This window comes from Protopterus annectens, chromosome 11.part0 (assembly GCF_019279795.1).
Source record: "Protopterus annectens isolate FY-2018-M chromosome 11.part0, PAN1.0, whole genome shotgun sequence".
NCBI classification, from domain to species: Eukaryota; Metazoa; Chordata; order Ceratodontiformes; family Protopteridae; genus Protopterus; species Protopterus annectens.
In genome coordinates, this window is record NC_056745.1 from 1072731815 (window position 1) to 1072754596 (window position 22782).

Sequence of the window (22782 nt, forward strand, 5' to 3'; positions counted from 1 at the left end):
GCATGATGGGTCACAGAACACAAATATATTGTCTGGCCTAGCTTGTTTAGCAGCAATATAATTCTAGTTTTTATCCACGTGTTTTGTGTGTGTGTGTGTGTGTGTGTGTGTGTGTGTGTGTGTGTGTGTGTTCTTGTAGATGTGCCAGTATATGCTATATTGTCTAAATGTATGTAAGAGTTTACAGGTGTGGGGTACCTATGTTAGGGCATATACCAGCATGGTCAAGTCTGACAGCACAGTGTTTGATTCAGTGAAATCGTAATGAGCGATGATGAGGTGTTTTTTTTTTTTTTTTGTGTGTGCTGCTTTAATGAAGATTCTGAATTGGAGATGATCTCCTTTCCACTAACTGAGCATCCCATCCTAGCCAGTTAATGCATGTGGAGAGAATCTCTTTGAATTCAGGCCAAAATACTACAAACAATAAATCTATGAAAAGATGTTTAATAGGTTACTTATTCATGTGTCAGAATATGTGTATGGTGTTTCCTTCCTTTTAACCTCTTCTTTCTCTTTTCCCACATTGTTATTGTTCATTTGTTCATTCATTCATTCTCTGATGCTGTTTTAGTCCAGTCAGGGTGTCGAGGGACCGGTAGTCTGTCCTTGTAAAGCAAAGTGAGTAAAGCAGAGTATCAGTCCTGCAAGGGAATCAATGCTGGCTCATGCAGGATAATTTGTCCTTTAACAACCAGTGTGTGTGTGTGTGTGTGTGTGTGTGTGTGTGTGTGTGTGTGTGTGTGTGTGTGTGTGCGTGTGTGCGTGTGCGTGTGCACGTGTGTGTGTGTGTGTGTGTGTGTGTGTGTGTGTGTGTGTGTGTGTGTGTGTGTGTGTGTGTGTTTCTCAATCTTTCTCTTTCATTTTAATCCAAGTTTGTATTTCAAAATTCATTTTTGGTGGTACTTTATATAAAAGAAAACTCACTATGATCTGAGCAATTATCTAAACCTAAATTCATACTGACGTGTGAAAATAGTCATTTTGCATTAATACGTGGTTATAGAACTATAGCAGTGTGTCATAAAAAAAAAGTTCCATCACCCTGCATTGTGGGCCCTGGGCAGATATACTGGTTCATCCAAAGTCAAGAATATACATTTCAGATAATCTGTGGTATGAAGTACATCAGTGAAATGGATTTTTTACTAGCCAGGCATCAGCATATTCCAGTGCTTCCAACTGCTTAGAGTAACAGTAGGAGAACATGAGAAAGCAATATCTTATACAGTACATTCCATAAATGACTTCATAACATTGTAATAAATACATCCAACAGTGAATTAATAGATGTAATGCACCTTTGCATTTCAAGCTTGCTGAAATCTTTGAATACCTTATTTCTTTTCTGATCAGTGTTTGATAGTGTGCTGATGCATTTGCAGATGTGCTAATTTGTGCCTGTAATCAGATGTGGATATTTTCTAAATGTATTTTTCATGTAATATTTCTGTACGGATTTTCAGACTTACATGAATGATTTGATGTTAATTCTGAGTTTTAACTGTTTTCCACAAAGAATTTGTATACGTTTCAAATATGTGTATAAATGGATTTTTTGACAGTGACATGTCTGCTTGAAATTTAACCTCCCACTTGTTCTGATGAACTCTGTTATACACTGTACTGCCTGCTTTTATAAATGAAACATACATTCATTCTTGAGACATGAGAGATCAGTGCAAGGTTCATAAAAAATTAACAGTGAAAGCTTTGGGAATAAGAGAGATCCCTGGCCATGTTCTGTCTCAGCTCTAAGTCTCCTTTAGACTAACTCATTTCCTTTGTGTGAGCCACTTTAAGGAAGACATGAAGACAACAAGACATTTCAGCTTGAATTCAAATGGACATACATTTTTAAATTAAGGTAAATATGTATTTGATTTCTGGACACATCTGCTGAGACAGCTTTCTTTAATTAAATGTTCAAATGGCAATTTTAGTTATCAAAAATTGCTCGTTAAAGTCTGATTAGTATATGTTTTGCTTCAAGGTATGGGTTTTCTTATATATTATCTTGACTACCTACAAAAGGCTTGATTGTATTTGAGTTATTCCATGAAAACAATTAATTACTGAACAACTTTGCTATGAAATCTCATTGAAATTTAACTGCTATAAAACCTGTTCCTAAATCGGTTTTGTTTTGGGAATTTGCTGTGTGTATCTGCTAACTGTTCAAAAGTATAAAATATGTCAGCATGACACGCAACATGAACTAAAAAAAAACAGTATAGTAATAGAATCCTGTCATTTAAGAATGCCCCATTTACAAAGTTAATTTTAAAAGGTATTCAATAGTTTAGCTGATCTACAACTATTAAAAAGCAATACATTTACTTATATATGGATTTTACTGTGTACTTTTATTTTTAAATAGGTATCTCTGAAGATGATACATTTTTTTGTGTGCATCTTAAATATGTACTATTCTCCAATTTTATTTAAAATAGCAGGTCACAAAACATGCTTAATGTGCATGATTATATTATTTCTTCTAAACATTTTAAATGCTTTTAGGTGCCTTAAACTAAATAACATAAATGCTAAACAGAGCTCTGAGCTATCATAATTTTTCCAGTACTGTTCACGGATAGACAAGACAGCAGAACTAAATTAGATGTGAGATTGGATGTAGTGAATGTTAAGATCAGAAACTAAAGACCAGGAACCAGAGATCCACAAAGTTTCAGGCAATACTAATTACAGTATTGTTATCTGTTAAGGACACTATTCTCTTTTATTGTATTTTATTTTGTTAACTGGGTAAATCCCACAATGTGAGAAGTTTTTCAGATGATGAAAGGATAAAGCCTCATATTGCAACCCTAGAAATGTTTAGTAGTCTTTTGGAGAAACGCATACAGACACACACACACACACACACACACACACACACACACACACACACACACACACACACACACACACACACGATGACAGAATTTGCAAAGTCCAACAAAATAACTATGACCCTTTAAAGTAAATGCACTAAAACAGCTGTACTTCTATACTGCCATTTTTCAGGAAAATAAAACGATGGATTTTACTAAACGTCTCACAGAAAGAAAAAAACCTTTATGTCATCATATATTTTGTTGGGCTAAAAAGTAAATGTGTTTATGATTATTTTTATTATGCAACTAAACTATTGTATCCATTTTAATTATGTGACATGTTCAGTAACTGATTTGAATTACCACCCTAAAAAGTGAGATCACTGAAAAATGCAAAGGATAATAATCAGCTATCTGATTATAATGAGTATTTTATGTTTGAGAAATAGATGTTAAGAAATTCACCTAGAGAGCAGAGCAAAACAAAGCTGAGCAGGTTAACGTTGTCATCCATTCTGAGAAATGTAACTGCTTTGTTATGATCTGAAAAACCCGCTCAGAATTCTTTGCAGTAAATGAGGTGTATCTGCTCCATTTACTACCAGTTAGAGAGAGAGAAAAACAAAAAAAAATGTTTAGGGGCATTGGGCAACAAACATTGTGCATTCCCAGTTTTTATAGTACAATGAGCTTTAGCTGCTCCAATGTACTGAGATATATTAAAAAATTTAAAAAACTATGGAAATACCAAGTGTTTTAGAGCTCTGAAGGTGCAAAACTTAGTACTGCCTAACAGTTGTTGTTGTGTCTTTCAGCTTTTCCCGGTTAGGGGTCGCCACAGTGGAACTCCGGTCCACTAATGATTGGCAGTAGATTTTACGTGCCGAGTTGCCAGCCCTGACGCACAACCTTCAACGAAGGTATGCCCATTCACGCATGCATGTCATCAGCCAAAAATAAAGTGTATTCTTGTTCCCCTAACAGGTTAAAACACTGAGCTTCATGACTGTGTAATGTATAGATAGTAAGATAGCTATACATATGTGTGTGTACATACATAATATTATGCACACATGAACAGTACTTTATTATTTTAACTTTAATGTACTTTATTTATAGTAAGTAATGTAGTACAAAACAAAATCTAGCATAGTTCTGCTGGAAGAAAAGTCATTCAAAGTAAAACAAAACAATATCAACAATATCTTACAGTTCTCTTTTCCCTGTCCTTCAGCGTTAGGTCGAGATTTTTCCACCACTAGATCTCTGATTCTTCCTGGTACAAATACAGTCCTGGTATAAGACATATAATGCTCTGGTATCCTTCTGAGTATATACACAGACTACAATCTGGCTATGCACCAAGAATTGCTCTGGTCACACAATTCCATTTTTATGAGTGGAAAACATCACTTCTGTTCTGTCTCCACCTGTGTCTTTCATATGAAAGGGGTACGGTGTCCTCCATTGGAGCAGGTGTATGAGATCCTCCAACTAGAATATCTCAAGACTGCAACTCCACATAGCTCACAATAATCACTTAGAGACATTATATCCCATAACACACCCATAGCTCAGACTTGAAGGGCTGAGCACTATTGCAGGCAGATCCTACTACTCATGGCCCATTACATTAACAGTATAAGGTTCTTCTTCTTCCACAATATACTTTACTGGTTTGGACACTGGCAAAATATCTGAAATGAAAAAAGGCATACCATTTATTCATAGGCATCTCTTATTGGGTCATCTGGCTGTTTACTCTTCTTACGAGCGAGTACAGAACAACAACCTCATCTTCATTTATGATAACATGTGACAGTCCCCAGCCTATTGTGGCATAAAAGCTTTCCGGTATGTTGTCATCAGACTGAATTTCATCAGTGACACCAGTAGATTCAGAAGTACTACTGCAGTTTTTGTTTTCACCAGCTTTGTATCAATGGGTTTAGGATTTTTTATCAGTTTCCATTGTTTGACCTGTCTTCAGGATTTCTGCGGACAATGAGTTTTCTTTTACCTCTGTGTTTGTTGGTTTGTATTCTACAACTGAATAAACCTGATAGTAGGATCATCTGAAACATTCTGTACATTCACTTTTGGGTGTTAAGTTCATTTCAGCATCTTTGTTTCTGCAATTATATATTTTATGATCTCATCAGGCATGTTAACTTGGACAGTTCTGTTTGTGATTCATAAGAGCTTTCAGATTTTCAGTACCTTTCCTTCATTTGAAGAATTTAACTGATTTTTGCTGGTTTGCTACAACAGTAGGACTTTCTTGTATTGCTTTAGAATGAGATGCAAGAGTGAAAACAGGCATTGTTACAGTTTATTGTTTGCTACCTCAAAAATTGACCTTGAAATAGTTTCAGACTCCAGATTTTAAGACTTAGTTGTTAGTTCAAGAATAAAATTATACTGTTCACTCACTTTGTAGCACAACTTTTCCTTTTCTTCATGAAGCACATCACTTAGATTTTCACATTATTCGTTTTATTTTGTGTTTTACATTTTTGTTCCAGCTTTTAGAATTGTTCATTAAGTGCACTTATATCACTGTTTTTGCATCTTTCTCTTCAATTATATAAAGCATTTTGATTTCTTCACTGATCAGGGCTAACTCTTTACTTTCATTTATACACTAGTGTTTAATTTGTTGAGTAAGATGGGTCATTTTATTATAGTTATTAGCATGAGCCTGTGCAAAGTTCCTGACTTTGTTTTTAGTCACTTGGAGTTGTGCATTTAGTAATTTATTTTCTGCTTGTACATTTGAATATTTTGCTATTAAGTCAGGCAACATATACTTTTGTGGCTCCTACCACATTTTTTTTCATTTTCACTCTGTAAACATACACCCTGGGATTCAATATACTCCATGTAGGCTTTGCACAATGTTTACACAGAGTTTACGTGTTTGTGTGGTGATTCACCATGAGCAGCAGAGCTAATTACATATTCATGCTGCATACCACATTTAAACGTAAACAAGTGTTATTTCAAAGCAACACAGATAACAAACCTGTTTAATTCAGAGCAAAGTAGGTTAGCGGGATTGTGCGGAATGCCACAATCATTACCAGCGCTTAACATATAGTTATGTATATGGGAGATCTGCGGTGGTGGTGCTGCGGTAGTGTTGTCACCTCACAGTAAGACGCTGTCCGGTTCGACTCTCAGCTAGAGCGTCTTCTGCGTGGAGACATGCGTGAATGGGCGTTCCTTCGTTGAAGGTTGTGCATCAGGGCTGGCAACTCGGTACGTAAAAATCAACTGCCAATCATTAGCGGACCGGAGTTCCGCTGTGGCGACCCCTAACCGGGAAAAGCCGAAAGACATAACAACAACAACATGGTCCAAACACAGTACAGGACAGTGTATACAGTGTTGAGTATTGTGAAATCCAATTCCAGCCATTATGTACAAAAGTTGTGTAAATGATCTGTAGGGGTGCATGGACTGCCAAGTAAAATAAACAGTCAGAGGAAGTGTGTGTATTGAATAGGGACACACAGATGAATTGTAGGAATGAACACAGGAAATAGGACAGGTCAAACAGCCTAATGTACAGCAGATGAGGACATTTCAATGGAAGACAGTTGTAGCAGGAACACCAATAGCATATCATTATGGTACAGTATGGACTGCACCGTGAAACTGTGTACTTTGTGACTGTCACACAAGGTAACATAACAGTGGAGAGGATGTCTTTCAGAGATAAGCATCCTTAAATGAACAATGCACAGGACATCTTTCAAGAGAATTATATACAGTCGGGGTAGTGCATATTGTGAAGCTGTGCAAACTGATCTGTCTGAATATGAGTGTAAGTTCAGCAGAGGTCTCCAACAAGTGGGACACAATTACACACTCATAGACAGCAGTAAAAGAAACATGCACAATTATGGACAATATCAGAATAACATCACCAGTAATCCCATGTCTCTGATGTAAGTTATGTAATTCTGAGTGATCAGAGATGGTTCTGCACAAACAAACTTGTACAACTATTATGAGGTTTCAGCAACCTGTGAAGGTAATCACGCACCCTGACCTGACACTGTAACATCTGCTGGAGGTGTTAGGAGGGACACTGCTATACCTGCATGTGACATTATGATAAATACAGGCTAGTTGACTGGTGTGCATGGCATACACACACACACACACACACACACATATATATATATATATATATATATATATATATATATATATATATATATATACACACACACACACACACATATATATATATATATATATATATATATATATATATATATATATATATTCATGTATTTATGATAGTGTGGATTGTGCCACATATATCTATATATATATATATATATATATATATATATGTATATAGCACAGTCCATACTATCATGAATGTAACCCATGCTATTAATGTTGTCAAACAGCTATGTATGTGATGTGTGCATCACCTGAACAGGTATCACACATGCATCTGGTGTAGCACCTTGATGGAGGTTCTGCACCATCAGATAGTAATGTTTATGCAACAAAAGGAATACCTAGGTATGGACAATAAGATGTGTGACAGCTCACTGTGGCAAAGGTAGTACACTTTGGTCCACATCACTGGAAGATGTGTAATGAGGTACATGAAGAAGGGTGCATTGTACTCAGTTATTGGTGTGATGAAGTTGGTGGACTATGGAGGTAATATGGCTTTTGATGTGGATTCACATACTCAATTGTGTTACATACAAGGGAGTAGTCAGCACTGTGACCACAACTGCTGAATGTTCCACATACTATCTTCCCAAGAACACAGGTCGCACACCACCTGATCTGCTTATAGGGTATGATGTCTACATTATCCTTGGGTTGTGCATTTGTTTTCATGATGTAACAAATCCACCCATGTTTCTGTTTCATCTCATGTGTTGTCATGGCTGTGGCAGTGATCTTTGGTGTTATTGATACTGTCTGTGTTATACTAATATCACAGTTGGAGTCAATGATTGCCCACAATCTGTAGTCCTTCAGACAGCTGTTTGGACACAGAATGTGTATGTCATTTGTGATATCTGTGACTTAAATAATAGATGGGGAAGGGCCTAGCAGACAGCCCTTATATACAGACCTGATCACTGGACCTGAGATATAAGTCACTTCACACATTTCAACATATTCAGATGCCACAAATGTAATCCAGTGGTCTACCCACTTGGTAATATAGGTATTTATGTCCACATCTGACTGTGCTGAGTGAATACCTCAGTATGGATTTGTGTCAAATGCCTTGGCCTGGTCAAGTTCAACAGGATGATAGTGTTGTCATCATGCATGCTGTTGATGATTTCTTTGAGGACATCTAACTGATGTAACAGATATGATGTAGCATTAACAACTCACACATGTCTAGAACACACAGCCAGGATATTACTAGTGTCCATTTATAAAATCTCCATGATGACATGTTGGTGTACCTCATAGATGAGGAGAGTCAGAATGTCTGTATACATGCATGCATTAGGTGCCGTCCCCACCAACTCAGATGGATGCATGTTGATGTACATCCTTCTATGGGAACACAGTCCATGTGGAGGGTGTGTTGAAGTGTGTATTCAACCATGTCAGGAAGATGTATGTGCTGAGTTACACTATAGGCAATCTGTGATGTTGTCACAGCCTCTTGAATCTGTGTGATAGGCCTGGATGAAGGTAAGACAGTGCATACTGACTATCTTAATCTGGCCTAGGGTTTTGACACAATCCCCCACTCAGGTGTCATTGAGAAACTCTCCCACCTGAGGATTAACCCTTACATCACTAGATGAGTAACCAATTGTCTCACCAACAGAACACATACTGTGAATGTTGGTGAATCAACCTGTACCAGTAAAGCTGTCACCACTGGTGTACCTCAGGGATCTGTTCTTGGCCCTTTACTGTTTGGAATGTATTTCTTGACAGTTCAGGCTAAAGTATATGGCCTTTAGCTTACCATGTTTGCTTAGTCTTACATATTGGATGCAATCATTGAGTCCACCAGTGATGATAACATACTACAGGAGGGGCTAACACAGACAAATGATTGGTGACAAAGCCACACAGTAATAAATAAATAAACGCAAAAATGTGTCTTTATGTTGGCCTTCTGCAAAGTGGAATTCCCTGCTGATTACAGCATTGACAACACTCCCGCTATGCTGAAACCCCGTGATGCAAGACGTGGGAACACATAGAGAGCAATCTGAACTTCAATCACCAAGTGTCAACAATGGTTTTGAAAGGCTATGCTGTATACGTTGTAAGTCATGCCATCATATTCAGATCTGAGGATTATATAACAGCACTGCATTCAAACCTCATTAGAACATTAATAGAGTACAATACTCCCTTTTGCATGTACCACACCAGACACCTGCAGTAGCTAGGGAGACCACAGGGGGTTCTCACCAGGAAAACATATTGCCTACAAACCATGCCATGATGTATGTAGATAGACTGAAAGCCCCATCACTGTAATCTGTATTGTATAGGATGAGATGATTTTTGCCTGGCCTCGAGGCTAGTCTCTGACCCTGTCCTAGTGGAAGTAGTCCATATCCACAAAGCAGATATAGCTGATGAGATTAGCAGTGTCTGGTGAGAAGTGCATGGTAATAACAGTGTCCCACATGCTGATATAAAAGGCTCTCTCTAATGTCAAGCAAGTGCACACACACACACCCCAGTTGACTGCAGTAAGAACAGAAGCCCTGCCTATCTAAGTATACAGACTACAGAACTCAGTACTTTATACAAGTGCCACAGCACAAGTCTGACTTTTACAAGGCTGCAGAAAACATTATAGTGGATAACATCAGCACTGAATGTTGTTGAGAAGATGTTGGGAGGCCTGCATGAAATGGATGTGTAGGCATATCCAAGTGTCAAAATACTGTCAGTCCATGGAATTGGAGTGATAATTGTAAGATACACAGTTATGCTTTTCTGGATAGACACACACACACACCAGTTGACTGCAGTGAGAATACAACCCTCTACCTGTCTAAGTAAGCAGACTGCAGAGCTCAATACTTCTTCCAAGTGCCACAGCACAAGTCTGACTTTTACAAGGCTGCAGGACAACTTATAGTGGATGACATGAGCACTGCATTGCATGGAGGTAACCACAGCATTGCAGAGCCACTCATCTTCACTTGGCATTGACACACATTACAAAACTCCGCACAAACATAGAGGCCAAAACGCAAAGGGATCCATTGCTTTTTTGGTACTTATGTGTGTTGTGTGTGATTCTATTTTTTATCAGCTTATAGGTGTTATAATAGGGTAGATAAGAAAGTGGTAAAATAGAGAGCGAGTAGGGGGAAGAACAAAGGGAAAGCAATACAGGAATGTGTAGGAGGGTGGTAGGAATGAATCATAGCTATCTATTTCTTTAACAGTGCAAACTGAAAATATGAGCAGAATATTAGTTGAATTTGGACTGTCACCTCAGAAAAAGGGGTGACAACAATGCAGTCATGCTGTATAGCCAATTGGACCAAATCAGGTGTGTCAAGAAGACGTGTGCAAAATGTGTAGGATGATATTTTTTTTGTGGGACAGGTAAATTTTTTTTAATTCAGTAAGAGTAAGGGATGTTGGTATTTCTGGATGAGGTAAGTTAGGTAGGTGAGGAAGCAAATGCAAACAAACAGGACAAGACACAGGGACACAAAAGGCTGGGCAATACCATGACTGGGGAGAGGGAGGGAACAACACAAGCTCATCCCTGTCAAACATGGAGACAGTGAGAATCTAGTCCTCACCTACTGGACTGTCATCACTGTCCCCTTACTCTGCTGGCTACTTTAGTACTTGATGTCTTCTACTCCTATGGACCATGAGTAAGAGCAGCCTCTCAATCTGTTGTAGGTGTACAATGATGGAGAGGTGCACAACCCTACACATCAACTCTGGCATCTCCTGCTGGGTGATGAAATCCCAGCCTCTGCCGTTACTCCCAGAGGGTACTACAACCACAGCTGCCAAGGCAGTACTACCTAAGGGTACAGGTAGTGCAGGGGCAGCAGAGGCAGTGTCATCAAGTTGGTTACCAGATGTGCTTAGAATCAGTGTTGGAGCCGGTGGAGCAGTGGTGCTGGTCTGTGAAGCATTTAGTGGTTTGTTACAGATGCAGGACATGGAGCCATTTTGATGACACATAACAGAAAGTACAAGGACAAAATGATTGACTTCAACAATAGGCTATGCTTCTGGTGTCATTCTAAGGGGATCCAGTATCTGTCTGCTTGGGATGACATGGTCGACAGACCATGATGCTTTGCCATAGATGGCCTGCACCTGTTGCCCCTGGGATTCTGGATACTGGCTAAGGCTTTTGCTGCCCCTATAGTGCCTTTTTTAGGCAAGGTTCAAATAACAAATTCACCACCATAACAGGAACAGGCAAGCAAAAACTGAGGGTAATGCTACTCAATGCTAGAAGTCTAAATCTCAAAATGCACTCACTCGAGGCACTCCTTAAAATGGAGAACATCGATATCTGTGCAGTGACTGAGACCTGGTTTAAGGCTCCAGAGAGCACCCCTGCACTACCAGGCTATAACTCATACCACACTTTTCAGCCATGTAACCTGGACCGAAACACCAAAGGCGGAGTTGTGTCCATATTTATTAAGGATATCCACACCTCTTGGCTACTTGCTCAGCATAATGCATCCGAGGTTATCCAAGTGAAACTAACTCTGGGCAAAACTGCAATCCAAATTGTAGCTTGCTACAGATCCCCCACCATGCCTCAGGATTCCCACTCCTTTTTCTTGATGTACTGGAAAATATTAGGGTTCAACCAAACACCCTAATAATGGGCGACTTCAACTACCCCACCATTAACTGGGAAAACTACTCCCGTACCAACTCCTTAGCTCAACGCTTTCCGGAATTCACAAACTCAATGCCCTGGATCAACTTATCCACACCTCCACCAGGGGCAACAATATCCCAGACCTAGTCATTACCAACATGAGTGACCGGTGCTCCACACCTGAAGTCACCTCTTTGTTGGTCCGATCCGACCATAAGCTAATCACCCTTGATATCCTCATCCCGCCCCCACCCCCCATTAAGGAAACCACGGTAAAAGAATTCTCCAAAGGCAACTTCATGCTTCTTAAGACAGAAGTGGTGAACTTCATAACACCCATGCAGATGGACAATACAGTTACAACTGCTGAATCCTACACAAATGCACTCTATAAGCACTTACACGAGTGCATGTATCGTGCTATCCCAAAAAAAGGAAGCCAATCTGGTGGTCCCCTGCCATAAACAAACTGTACTACCGAAAGAAGAAACTGTTGCAAAAGAGAGAAAAATCCCATGAGTGGAGGAGCTCCCTAGTCAGCCCCGGTAAGAAACTGAGAGCCCTTATAAGACCCTCCAAAGCTAGCTACGAAAACAAAATCGCCACTAATTCTAAGGGCAACCACAAAGCATTCTATAGCTATATGAAGAATCTTGATGGCAACACCCAGATCTGCTCTGCATTACAGCAAAAAGGCACAAAAATTACAGAACCAACTGATATTGCCAACATCCTGGCAGATAGGTTCAGTACTAACTTTACCCCCCTCACCCCCTAAAGGGCCCATATCTATACAGGAAGAATTCAGAGTCCCTGTAATCACAACTACGCAGGTAAAAGCTGCTCTCTCAAAAGTCAAAAACACAGCATCCATGGGACCAGACAACATCCCAGGCTGCATTTTACACGAACTTCAGAATGAACTGGCTCCCCACTTAAGCACCATGTTCAATAATAACCTCACATCAGGCTTTGTGCCCACTGAATGGCACACAGCAACAGTTATCCCACTCCACAAAGGGGGAGCCACCACTGATCCCGGGAACTATCGACTTATTAGCCTGACGTGCCTGGTCTGCAAGGCCATGGAACGTATCAACATGAAACTCATGAACAAAGACATTTGTAACCTCCAAACTCTGGATCCCACTCAGTTCGGGTTTGCAAAAGGCAGATCATGTCTCCTGAACCTGATTGACTTCTTTGAGGCAGTCACCAAAGCCACAGATGAGGGTAAGGTGGTTCACACAGCATATCTTGACCTCGCCAAGGCTTTCAACACCATCCCCCATTTTGGAATTATAGCTAAACTCACTAAACTAGGTATCAATCCCTATGTCACAAGATGGGTTGCTAACTGGCTCACTGATATAACCCACACTGTAAAAGTTGCAGACTCCAAATCTGACCTCAAAGCAGTGACAAGTGGAGTTCCACAGGGTTCCATCCTGGGATCTCTCCTGTTTGGTATCTACTTCTCTGAAGTACAGGCTAACAGGGAAGGCCTCTGGCTAATGAAGTTTGCAGATGATTGCAAACTGGGAGCCATAGTCAAGTCTCCAAATGATGTGGACATCCTAAAGAAGGGTCTTGCTGAGACAGATGCCTGGTGTCAGAGCCATGACCTCAAGCTCAATGCCAAAAAGTGCAGTGTCATCCCCTTTGGTAAAAACTCTGTACCCATGAACTACCACATAGGCAGCAATCTACTTAACACCGAATGTGTGATACGAGACCTTGGGACCCAGGTGGACAGTAGTCTTTCCTTTGATAGTCACATTGCCACAGTAGTCAGGAAGTCCTTCTATGTGGCACACCTCATCATAAAAGGGTTCTCATCCAGGAAAAAAGAGGTCATTGTTCCCCTCTACTCGACACTCATTAGACCCATTATATAGTACAACGCCCCTTTTGGAATGTTCCTCACAAGACATCTGCAGCAGCTGAAAAGGCCACAGAAGTACCTCACAAAGAGGATTACTGGCCTCAAATAAATGCCCTACACTGACCACCTCAAAAAACTCCAGCTTTACTCCGTAGCATATCGCCTACTCTGAGGTGATCTCTGCCTAACATATAAAGCTATGTCAAACCCAGAGCTGTTGGACCTGCTACACCTAAAGAAATCCCAATCCCTCCGAGCTACACGCTGTAGGGACCTAAACCTTGTCACCACAATAAACAGGATATGCTGGAGGGATAGATTCCTGTTCCAGAGACTTCCCATACTCTGGAACAGGCTGCCCATCTGTGTCAAGCAAAGTTCTTCATTAGCACTCTTCAAGAAAAATCTTGATGAGTGGATGGGAAATATGAAATACACCCCGGGGATCCCTTCTGTGTCTCTGCTTGACAGTGGCACAGGAAAATAACTTTCTTGGGTGGCGTAAGCCAGGGAACTCTGTTGGCTAGGCTTATGTAAGCCCTTGGGCCGATAGCCTAGTACCTATCTATGAACCTATAAACCTAAGATAAGGGTTGCAATGACAGAAAAAAAAAGAGATACAATTAGCACCATTATATGTGACATACAATGATATCACAATTATACAACTATTTTATCTGAACTATTATATTTAAGCATACATCCTATCAACTACAAATTATAGTTATGGACCTCTCAAAGCAATCCTTGCAATGTCCATATATTGTACATATGCTTGGTATAAGTATACTGATTAGAGTGAACAGCAGGGCATTTATGCCACTTATATAGAGTTAAATTTATGTAATATTATGAAGGAAATGCAGTACAGTATAGTTGCTAGATGTAGTATTTGAACCTACAACATCTGACTCTAGTCTTATATTTAACTCCTAAAGTTGGTTTGTGCTATAGCTTATGATTGCTTTTACAGTTAGGATATGCATTGTCACTTTGCTACTACCATATAGAATACAAAAAAAAAAAAAACTAAAGTGAGGACTGTTGTGGGTCAGCAAGTTTAAAATTCCTTGAAAAATGTATGAAACCATTGCAATGAAATAAATCCAGATGTAAAACAACCTTTTACTGGAAAAATGTTCAAATAAAATGTAAGCTGTTTTGTCTCCTGATTTAATGAAATTTCATCAGACAAACCAAACTAACATGAGTAAAGTTTAACTTTTATTTATTTATTTAGTTTACATTTATTGACCAGGATAGTCCGACTGGATACATGTCCATTTTCTGCTAAATATGTAACAGAAGATACTCCTCTCCTTTGTTACAGCCAATCACTAGTGCAATGCAAATAAAATAATGCATAATTCATGGGTACAATGTTTCTGGGATTTTAAAAGCATGAGTTAAAATTAGTGCATTAACCAGGAATCAAATCCATGTCAGCTGCTTGAAAGGCAACTATGCTCACCACTATACCACATAAAACAATACTAAAAATGATAGATAAATAAATGATACATAAATTTCACATCAAAAACTTACAAAACATTATAAATAGTGGGATAAGTAACAATATATTAAACAAACAACAATAAACATTTTAAATGTATAAATACAGTTAAATGTTTAAAATGTTAAAACTACCTTTCTTGTGCTTTTAGTCTTAAAATACTAATTATAGAAAGGTAGCCATTCAAAATTTGGCTAATAATTAGCCCTTAGGCATAACTGCCAGGCTAATTCAATTCTCTCCAAAATGATAGTCCATGGTCCACCCCTTCCTCCTAGCTTCACTACATCCACTACATAAAACTTAAAATAATGTTCGGTATAGTCCAGACAGTGCTTTGCTAAAGCATTAGTTTTGTCTTTTAATCATATATCTCTCAAATGTTCATAAATATGTTTTTTTTTTAACTTCCTCTCCTTCTTGCCTATGTAGAAGCATACACATGCACTGCATTAGGCACAATACACTACTTTTTCAGCGGTACAATAAAATTTATCTTTTGGTTTGAATTTAAAACCATTAATCAAAACCTCCTTGATTTCAAGAATAAAAGGACAATAATTACAACACCCCACTTTTTCATAAATCCTATGGATTTAAAGTGTGGTGTCCTTTCTAGTATGTCCTTCAAATTAATTCCCCTCCTATATACAGTGACAGGTCCTTGACCCACTACATCTCTTATTTTTTGTCTTGCTGCAGTACCTGCCATTTTTTTTTTGCAAGATATATTTTACTTGTTTACTGTTTGTACCAAAAGTAGTTATAAATGAGCATGCCTGCATACTATGTTCTAAGGTGGTAGGCAATATAGCTGTAGCATGTAAATTCATTACTTGAATGCATACTATGTTCTAAGGTAGTAGGCAATGTATTTGTATTCACCCTACCATTTGTATAAATTGTTCTGTTTACCCTGTTTTCAAATTTGATCTCTCCTTTAAACTAACCTCTCTCCCTTTTATTTACAATTTCCAACATAATATCACAAATGAAGTTATGTGGATAACCTGACTTCTGAAACATGCTTTTTAAGGTCTCACACTCCTCTAAAAATAAATCAAATGTAGAGACCATCCTTGCTGCCCTCACAAACTGACATTTTACAACAGCTTTTTTCTGATGCAGTGGGTGAGTACTGAGAAAATGTAAGAAGCTGTTTGAATACGTGTCATTTTGAAAAATATTTGTTACAAAACTGTCCTTTACAAAATCCTTACTTATGTGGATGTCTAAAAAAAATTTCTTGCTCATTCACACAAGAAGAAAATGTTAAAACTCTGTACTTCTATTTAAATGCTCTAAAAATGTCACAATAAACATTTTAGGGCCTCTCCATAAAACAAACATATCATCTAAAAATCTGATATAAAACTGGTAGTGTTGATAAAATTCTGAATTAATAAGATATGTCTTCTCCCACTGCAGCATGACAGTATTAGCATAAACACCACTATAAGCTGACCCCATGGCCACCCCTTCTTTTTTCAGATAATACACCTTCTCAAACACAATAAAAGTATTGTTTAAAACAATTTCTAAAAGATGCTTAAGTAAATCAGCCTCTTCTTGTGAGAAACTCTTCTCAATCAAAAAATCACAGAACCATTGCACACCTATATTGTACAGAATTTCAGCATATAAATCCTTTACATCTGTTGTAATAAAGACAAATTCCTCACTGAATTCAATATCATTTAATTTTATTAAAAAATCCCACAAATTCTTACAAATTTTTGGCTTGTTGGACACAATTTTATTCAATTGCACATTAATATATTTAGCAAAGGGGGTTGTAATAGACCACCTGGCATCTACAGTGGGGTGCATTGGAGGTTGTTGTATACTCTTATGCAACTTCAGGAGGCCAAACATAGTTGAGGTGATCGGCTGGGGGACAGATAAATAATTGTATTCAGTAATAGCAATACTTCAGTCTATCAATAAATCTTCCAGTGTTCACCTAACATGCCTATATGCTCCATTCAACTCATTGAGTGAGCTGGGTTCATACAATTTAGTGGACAAAATTTCCTTAATTTTGGATATATAATCCATATGATTCATTACTAGTAAACCACCTCCTTTATCTGGTTTCATAAATCGAACCAGTGTGTTATTTGAGATTGAATCCATTTCTCCTAGATATACTAGAAACATTATAACTATTCTCATTTCTCAAGTCAAGCTCCCACATCTTTAAAACATCTCTAATGTAGCAAGCTGAGGGGGATTAAAAGTACTGGATATGTGTAGTGGTCTTGTCATTATGTTAACATTCTGGAAAAGAATTTTAAAATCCAATTTTCTAATAAACAATTTAAGATCAATCAGTAAATTTACTATGTTAACTTTTTTAGAAGGTATAAAAGTTAAGCCTTTAGCAAAAGGGTCACAGCAAACTTCATCAATATGAATATCAGAAAAATTGTATATTTTAAAGTCACCTTCAGTATTCATACAAATTTGCACAGGTGGAAGGCTTACGCTAACATTCTTAACTTGTTGGATTTCTAATACCTGTTCCAGTGTCTCTGACCTTGCCTCCCCTTCCGTCCCTCTGACTGTGTGCCCCCTCTTGTGGAATTCACATCTTTGTAGGTTCTGAACAACTGAGACAAACTGATTCTGTCCCTGTTGTCTGTTCCAGAGACGATCTGAATGTTTTGGGGAGGGGTAATTTTCGTCACCTAAAAAGTCAGCATCGTCTTCGGTGTCAACACTTGTCTTTACATTATCAGCTGTAGCATAATTCTAAGGTGGATTAAAAACTTGGACATTTTCTGAAACTGGCTTTCTGTTCCTAAATTTATTTCCCAATTGCTGAGATGTTGAGGGTGGGGGGTAGGCAGAAGTCTCACTGTAAGCTTTCTTGTCCCTTGCTAGTTTCTTTACTTTTCTATTCATAATGACAGACATTCAATTCTTAATAACAAGACATTTTTATCAATACTTTTAAAAATCCTTCCATATTCAAATTCAAAGTCTTTAAAAACAATATCATTTATAACCCTCTGCTCCTACCACCCAACACTACAACCTGTAAGAGATGCACTTACATAGCCAAACTGGAAGCAAAGCTCTCTCCAGCAAAGATTGTGCTAGACAATCAAGAGGAGAAGGTTAACACCCGTACTACACCTCAAGCAACACATAGTCCTTCAAAACCCTTACTACCAACACCCACACATAGCAACACTAAGCCCACATATGCGGAGGCCCTTAACATTAACCTGCACAAGCAACAAGGACCTCTGAAGCTGGAACGCAAACAAACACCAATCACAACCAAAGTATCACATAGCTCACAACACCAGTGTGCCACTCACCAACAGCCCCTAAGGCAAGATAGCATACTGTATACTTTAGTTATAGGTGACTCTATAGACAGGCACACTGATGTCCCACTCACCAGGCTGAACAAGGAGAAAATTACAGTCAGCTGCCTGTTGGGTGACAGGATCCACCACATAATGCGTGCACTCAAGTTACTCCACATCAAGTACAAATACGACTCTGGCATTGTCCATGTTGGAGTGAATGACTTAAGACGTACCTCCTTGGACTACATGAAAAGAGACATGGAAGAGCTCTCGGATCATGTGGCCCAGGCAGGTATGACCCTAGCCCTGAGTAGCATCCTGCCTTCGCCCAGAATAATACCACAGTATAAGGACAAAATGACTGACTTCAACAATTGGCTAAGCTTCTGGTGTCATTCAAGGGGGATCCAGTATCTGTCTGCCTGGGATGACATGATCGACAAACCATGATGCTTTGCCAGAGATGGTCTGCAGCTGTCAGCCCTGGGATTCAGGTTACTGGCTAAGGCTCTTGCCACCCCTATAATGTCTTTTTTAGGCAAGGCTCAAAGGAAAAAAACACCACAGTACAGGTACAAGTATGCAAAATCTGAAGGTAATGCTACTCAATGCTAGAAGTCTAAACTTAAAAATGCACTCTCTCAAGACACTCCTAATAATGGGGAACATTGATATATGTGCAGTAACTGAGACCTGGTTCAAGGCTCCAGAGACCACCCTGCAATACCAGGCTACAACTCTTACCACACTTTTCGGCCACCAAACCAGGACCGAAACACTAAAGGTGGAGGAGTGTCCATATTCACCAAGGACATTCACACCTCCAGGCTAGTTGCCCAATACAATGCATCCAAAATTCTTCAGGTGCAACTAACACTGGATAAGACTGCAATCCAAATTGTAGCTTGTTAGAGACCCCCCACCATGCCCCAAGAATCTCACTACACCTTTCTAAACACATTGGAAAATATTAAGATACAACCAAACACCCTAATACTGGGTGATTTCAGCTGCCCTGCCATTAACTGGAAAAACTACTCATGTACCAACACCTTTGCCCAACAGTTCTTGAAATTCATAAATTCTAGTGCCCTGGATCAACTAATCCGTAGTCCCACCAGGGGCTCCAATATCCTGGACCTGGTTATTACCAACATGGGAAATCGATGCTCCACACCAGTGGTCACCCCCCCCTTTTGGTTAGGTCTGACCATAACGTAATCACCTTTGACATCCATATCCCACCCCCACCCCCCAGTAAGGAAACATCTGTAAAAAACTTCTCCAAGGCCAACGTCATGCTACTCAAGTCAGAAGTGACAAACTTCATGACACCCATGCAGATGGGAACTGAAAGTTTGACTGCCAAATCTTACACTAAAACACTGTACGAGCACATCCACTCGTGCATGAATTGTGCCATCCCAAATAGAACCAAGATGCTCTCCTCCAAAAAAGGAAGCCAATCTGGTGGTCCCCTGTCATAAACAAACTATACAACAGAAGGAAGAAACTGTTGCAGAAAAGAGGAAAATCCTAGGATGAGAAAACCTCCCTTACCAGCCTCAAGTTGAGATCCCTCATAAAATCCTTCAAAGCTAGTTACGAAAATAAAATTGCCAAAGATTCCAAAGACAACCACAAGGCATTCTATAGCTGTGTCAAGAATCTAAATGGCCCACCAAAAGATACCAGTGAAAAGATTATGCTAGTGTTGTACTTAATCTACAATGCGTTGTTTAACATCAAATGAAAACCAGCATAGGACTGCTTTAGAAAATTAATGAAAGGAAAAAGAAAATAATATGTTGCATTTCTCTTTTCCCTGAGTCAAGCTGAAGTATTTCCACCTCTGGGTCTCTGGATCTCTCTGGTAGCAAGTACAAGTGCATCCACAATCATAGTCCTGGTAATCCACAGACAATGTCCTGCTTTCCCTCCAGGTGTGCAAATTATCTGCTTTCTGGTACTACAAGGTTTCCTCTGGTTAGGTTTCTAGCCAGTCTTCTGCAAATCATGTACTTTAGGCAAAATTGGTTGCACAAATCCCTCTCTGTGAAAGACAGACATTTCTGCTAGTGTGTTTAACCCTGCCATGTCAGATGTGTGGGAAACTCTTAATAGAATTCCCAAGGACTGCAGCTCCACAGACACATCTGAGGTTCGCTGGGGGAAATATACCATAATCAATTTGTCTATATAGATATATATATATATATATATATATATATATCTATATATATATATATATATATATAAATATGTGTGTGTGTGTGTGTGTGTGTGTGTGTGTGTGTGTACGGGTTACCATTGGATTATCAAAACATCAAAATGTCGACATTCATATGACTAAGACCATATGCTCAACATTCGGAATTTCAAACATCCAAAAAAAAAAAAAAACAACTACAAATTACTAACTCATTGCTAGCAGAGAGGCAAGCCCCCCGGCACCTCCCATGGGGGACTGCACCCCCACACCTGCCATAACTTAAATATACCAACTCCGAGATCGCACTACAGTGCAGGAATGGAAATCTTTCCATTCCACACTGTACTGTGATGCCGGTTCCGCATTGTAGACATTGCAAATGTCAATCATATGGTTTTGGCCATATGAATGTCAGCATTTTGCAGTGTCGACAATGTGAAGGGGACTGATATATATCTATATATCTATATATATATATATATGCATGTCCCTAGCAAAATAAGCAAAGGCTCAGTCTTGGATGAGATGTGACTTCACTGAATGCATGTGCATACACACACACACACACACACACACACACACACACACACACACACACACACACACACACACACACACACACACACACACGCACGCACACACACACACACACACACACACACACACACACACACACACACACACACACACACACACACACCTGTGGACAGATTTGATTCTGACTAGTTCACTTATTGTTATGTACTGGGATTGTGGAAAAACACCAGAGTACTCAGTGAGAGCAAAGAGATGAGGAGGACAGGCAAACTCCCCATAAAGGACAATGTTACTAGAAACTAAAGCAAAGAACCAGGTGCTGTGAGGTAGCAGTACTAATCACTACACAAACAAATATCTAGATTTCTTCACATTACTTTCACATTACCATTAACATCTTGACTTTGCTTATGACCTTCGTATCTGTATTTAAAGGCCAAAAATTAGAGCAGCTGTAGGAAATTTTACATATTGTGTCTATATTAATGACAATACAAAATAAATAAACCAAACACACAAGTTAGATCACAGAAAACACTGCATAACTCACATGACCATACACTGTAATAAGATATTTGCCAGAAACCACATTAATATTAGATACTTTTTAGTTTATATATTCTGTCGTTTTCCTCACAGAGACAATTCGTTTTTTAAAATCTTTAATTAAGTATGACATAGGCAATCATGCATTTATGTAAATGAAAACATCACATTCACATCTTCTCAGTTATAAACATTATGCATTACATATAATATTCTATACAATCATTGTCAGTCTAACATTACATACTCAGTTCTTGCCTTCCCCTTACACCTCATTCCTCCTCCAAAACATTATCCTGCGTATATTGTTTCTACAATTTCAATTTTTCTATGTAATTTGCACCTACCCTTTTCTAAAGATTTGACTTCCAGTTCTTTTATCTCTTTTAACAAATTCACTACTTCACATGAGGCTGCTTTAGACTTTGATTTCCATTTTCTAATAATTGCTTTCTTGGCATCCACCATAATTAAACTTAGCAAGGCCTTACTGTGTCTAGGCAATTCAGATCCTGTATCATAGCTCAAAAAATCATTTCATTAGTTACACCAGTTTGCTCACCCAGTATCTCTGACAGAGTAGTTTGTTATGAATTTTCAAAGCCTGCCAACTCATTAAACTCCCAAAAATGTGTTCCCAATTACCTCTTTCTTCCCCATTACACTTCCAACATTTGTAGTCTACCTGAGGAAACATTCTTTGGAGTCTGCTTGGGATATACAAATACGTATGCAAACACTTCCAAGAACAAATCCTATATCTTGTAGACATTGTTGCATATTTGTTTGCCGTACATATATCCTCCTATTATTTTTTTGTAAATTGCTTATCCAATTGCTTTTCCTAGTCTTCCTTCTCCGATTGATTCCTTTAGTTATCATGCAATATTTTATATGAGCTACTAATTATCATTGTTTTTCAACAGCAGCTTCTGTTCTAGATTCAACTACAAACTCTAACAGAGGCAATTCTTCAACATAAGCATTTATTCCTGGCAGGACAGAATGGCACACAGCATGCACATTCATGTCCTTAGAATCATTTTTGAGTACTAAAAGGCATTCTTATGAATGT

The 22782-nt window shown here is 38.7% G+C and overlaps 1 protein-coding gene across 11 annotated transcripts in view; it reads left to right on the top strand.

Moving 5' to 3' along the window:
* MGAT4C (MGAT4 family member C) overlaps positions 1-22782 on the top strand; it is a 3121932-nt gene that overhangs the window by 2432459 nt on the left and 666691 nt on the right. The window lies entirely within an intron of this gene.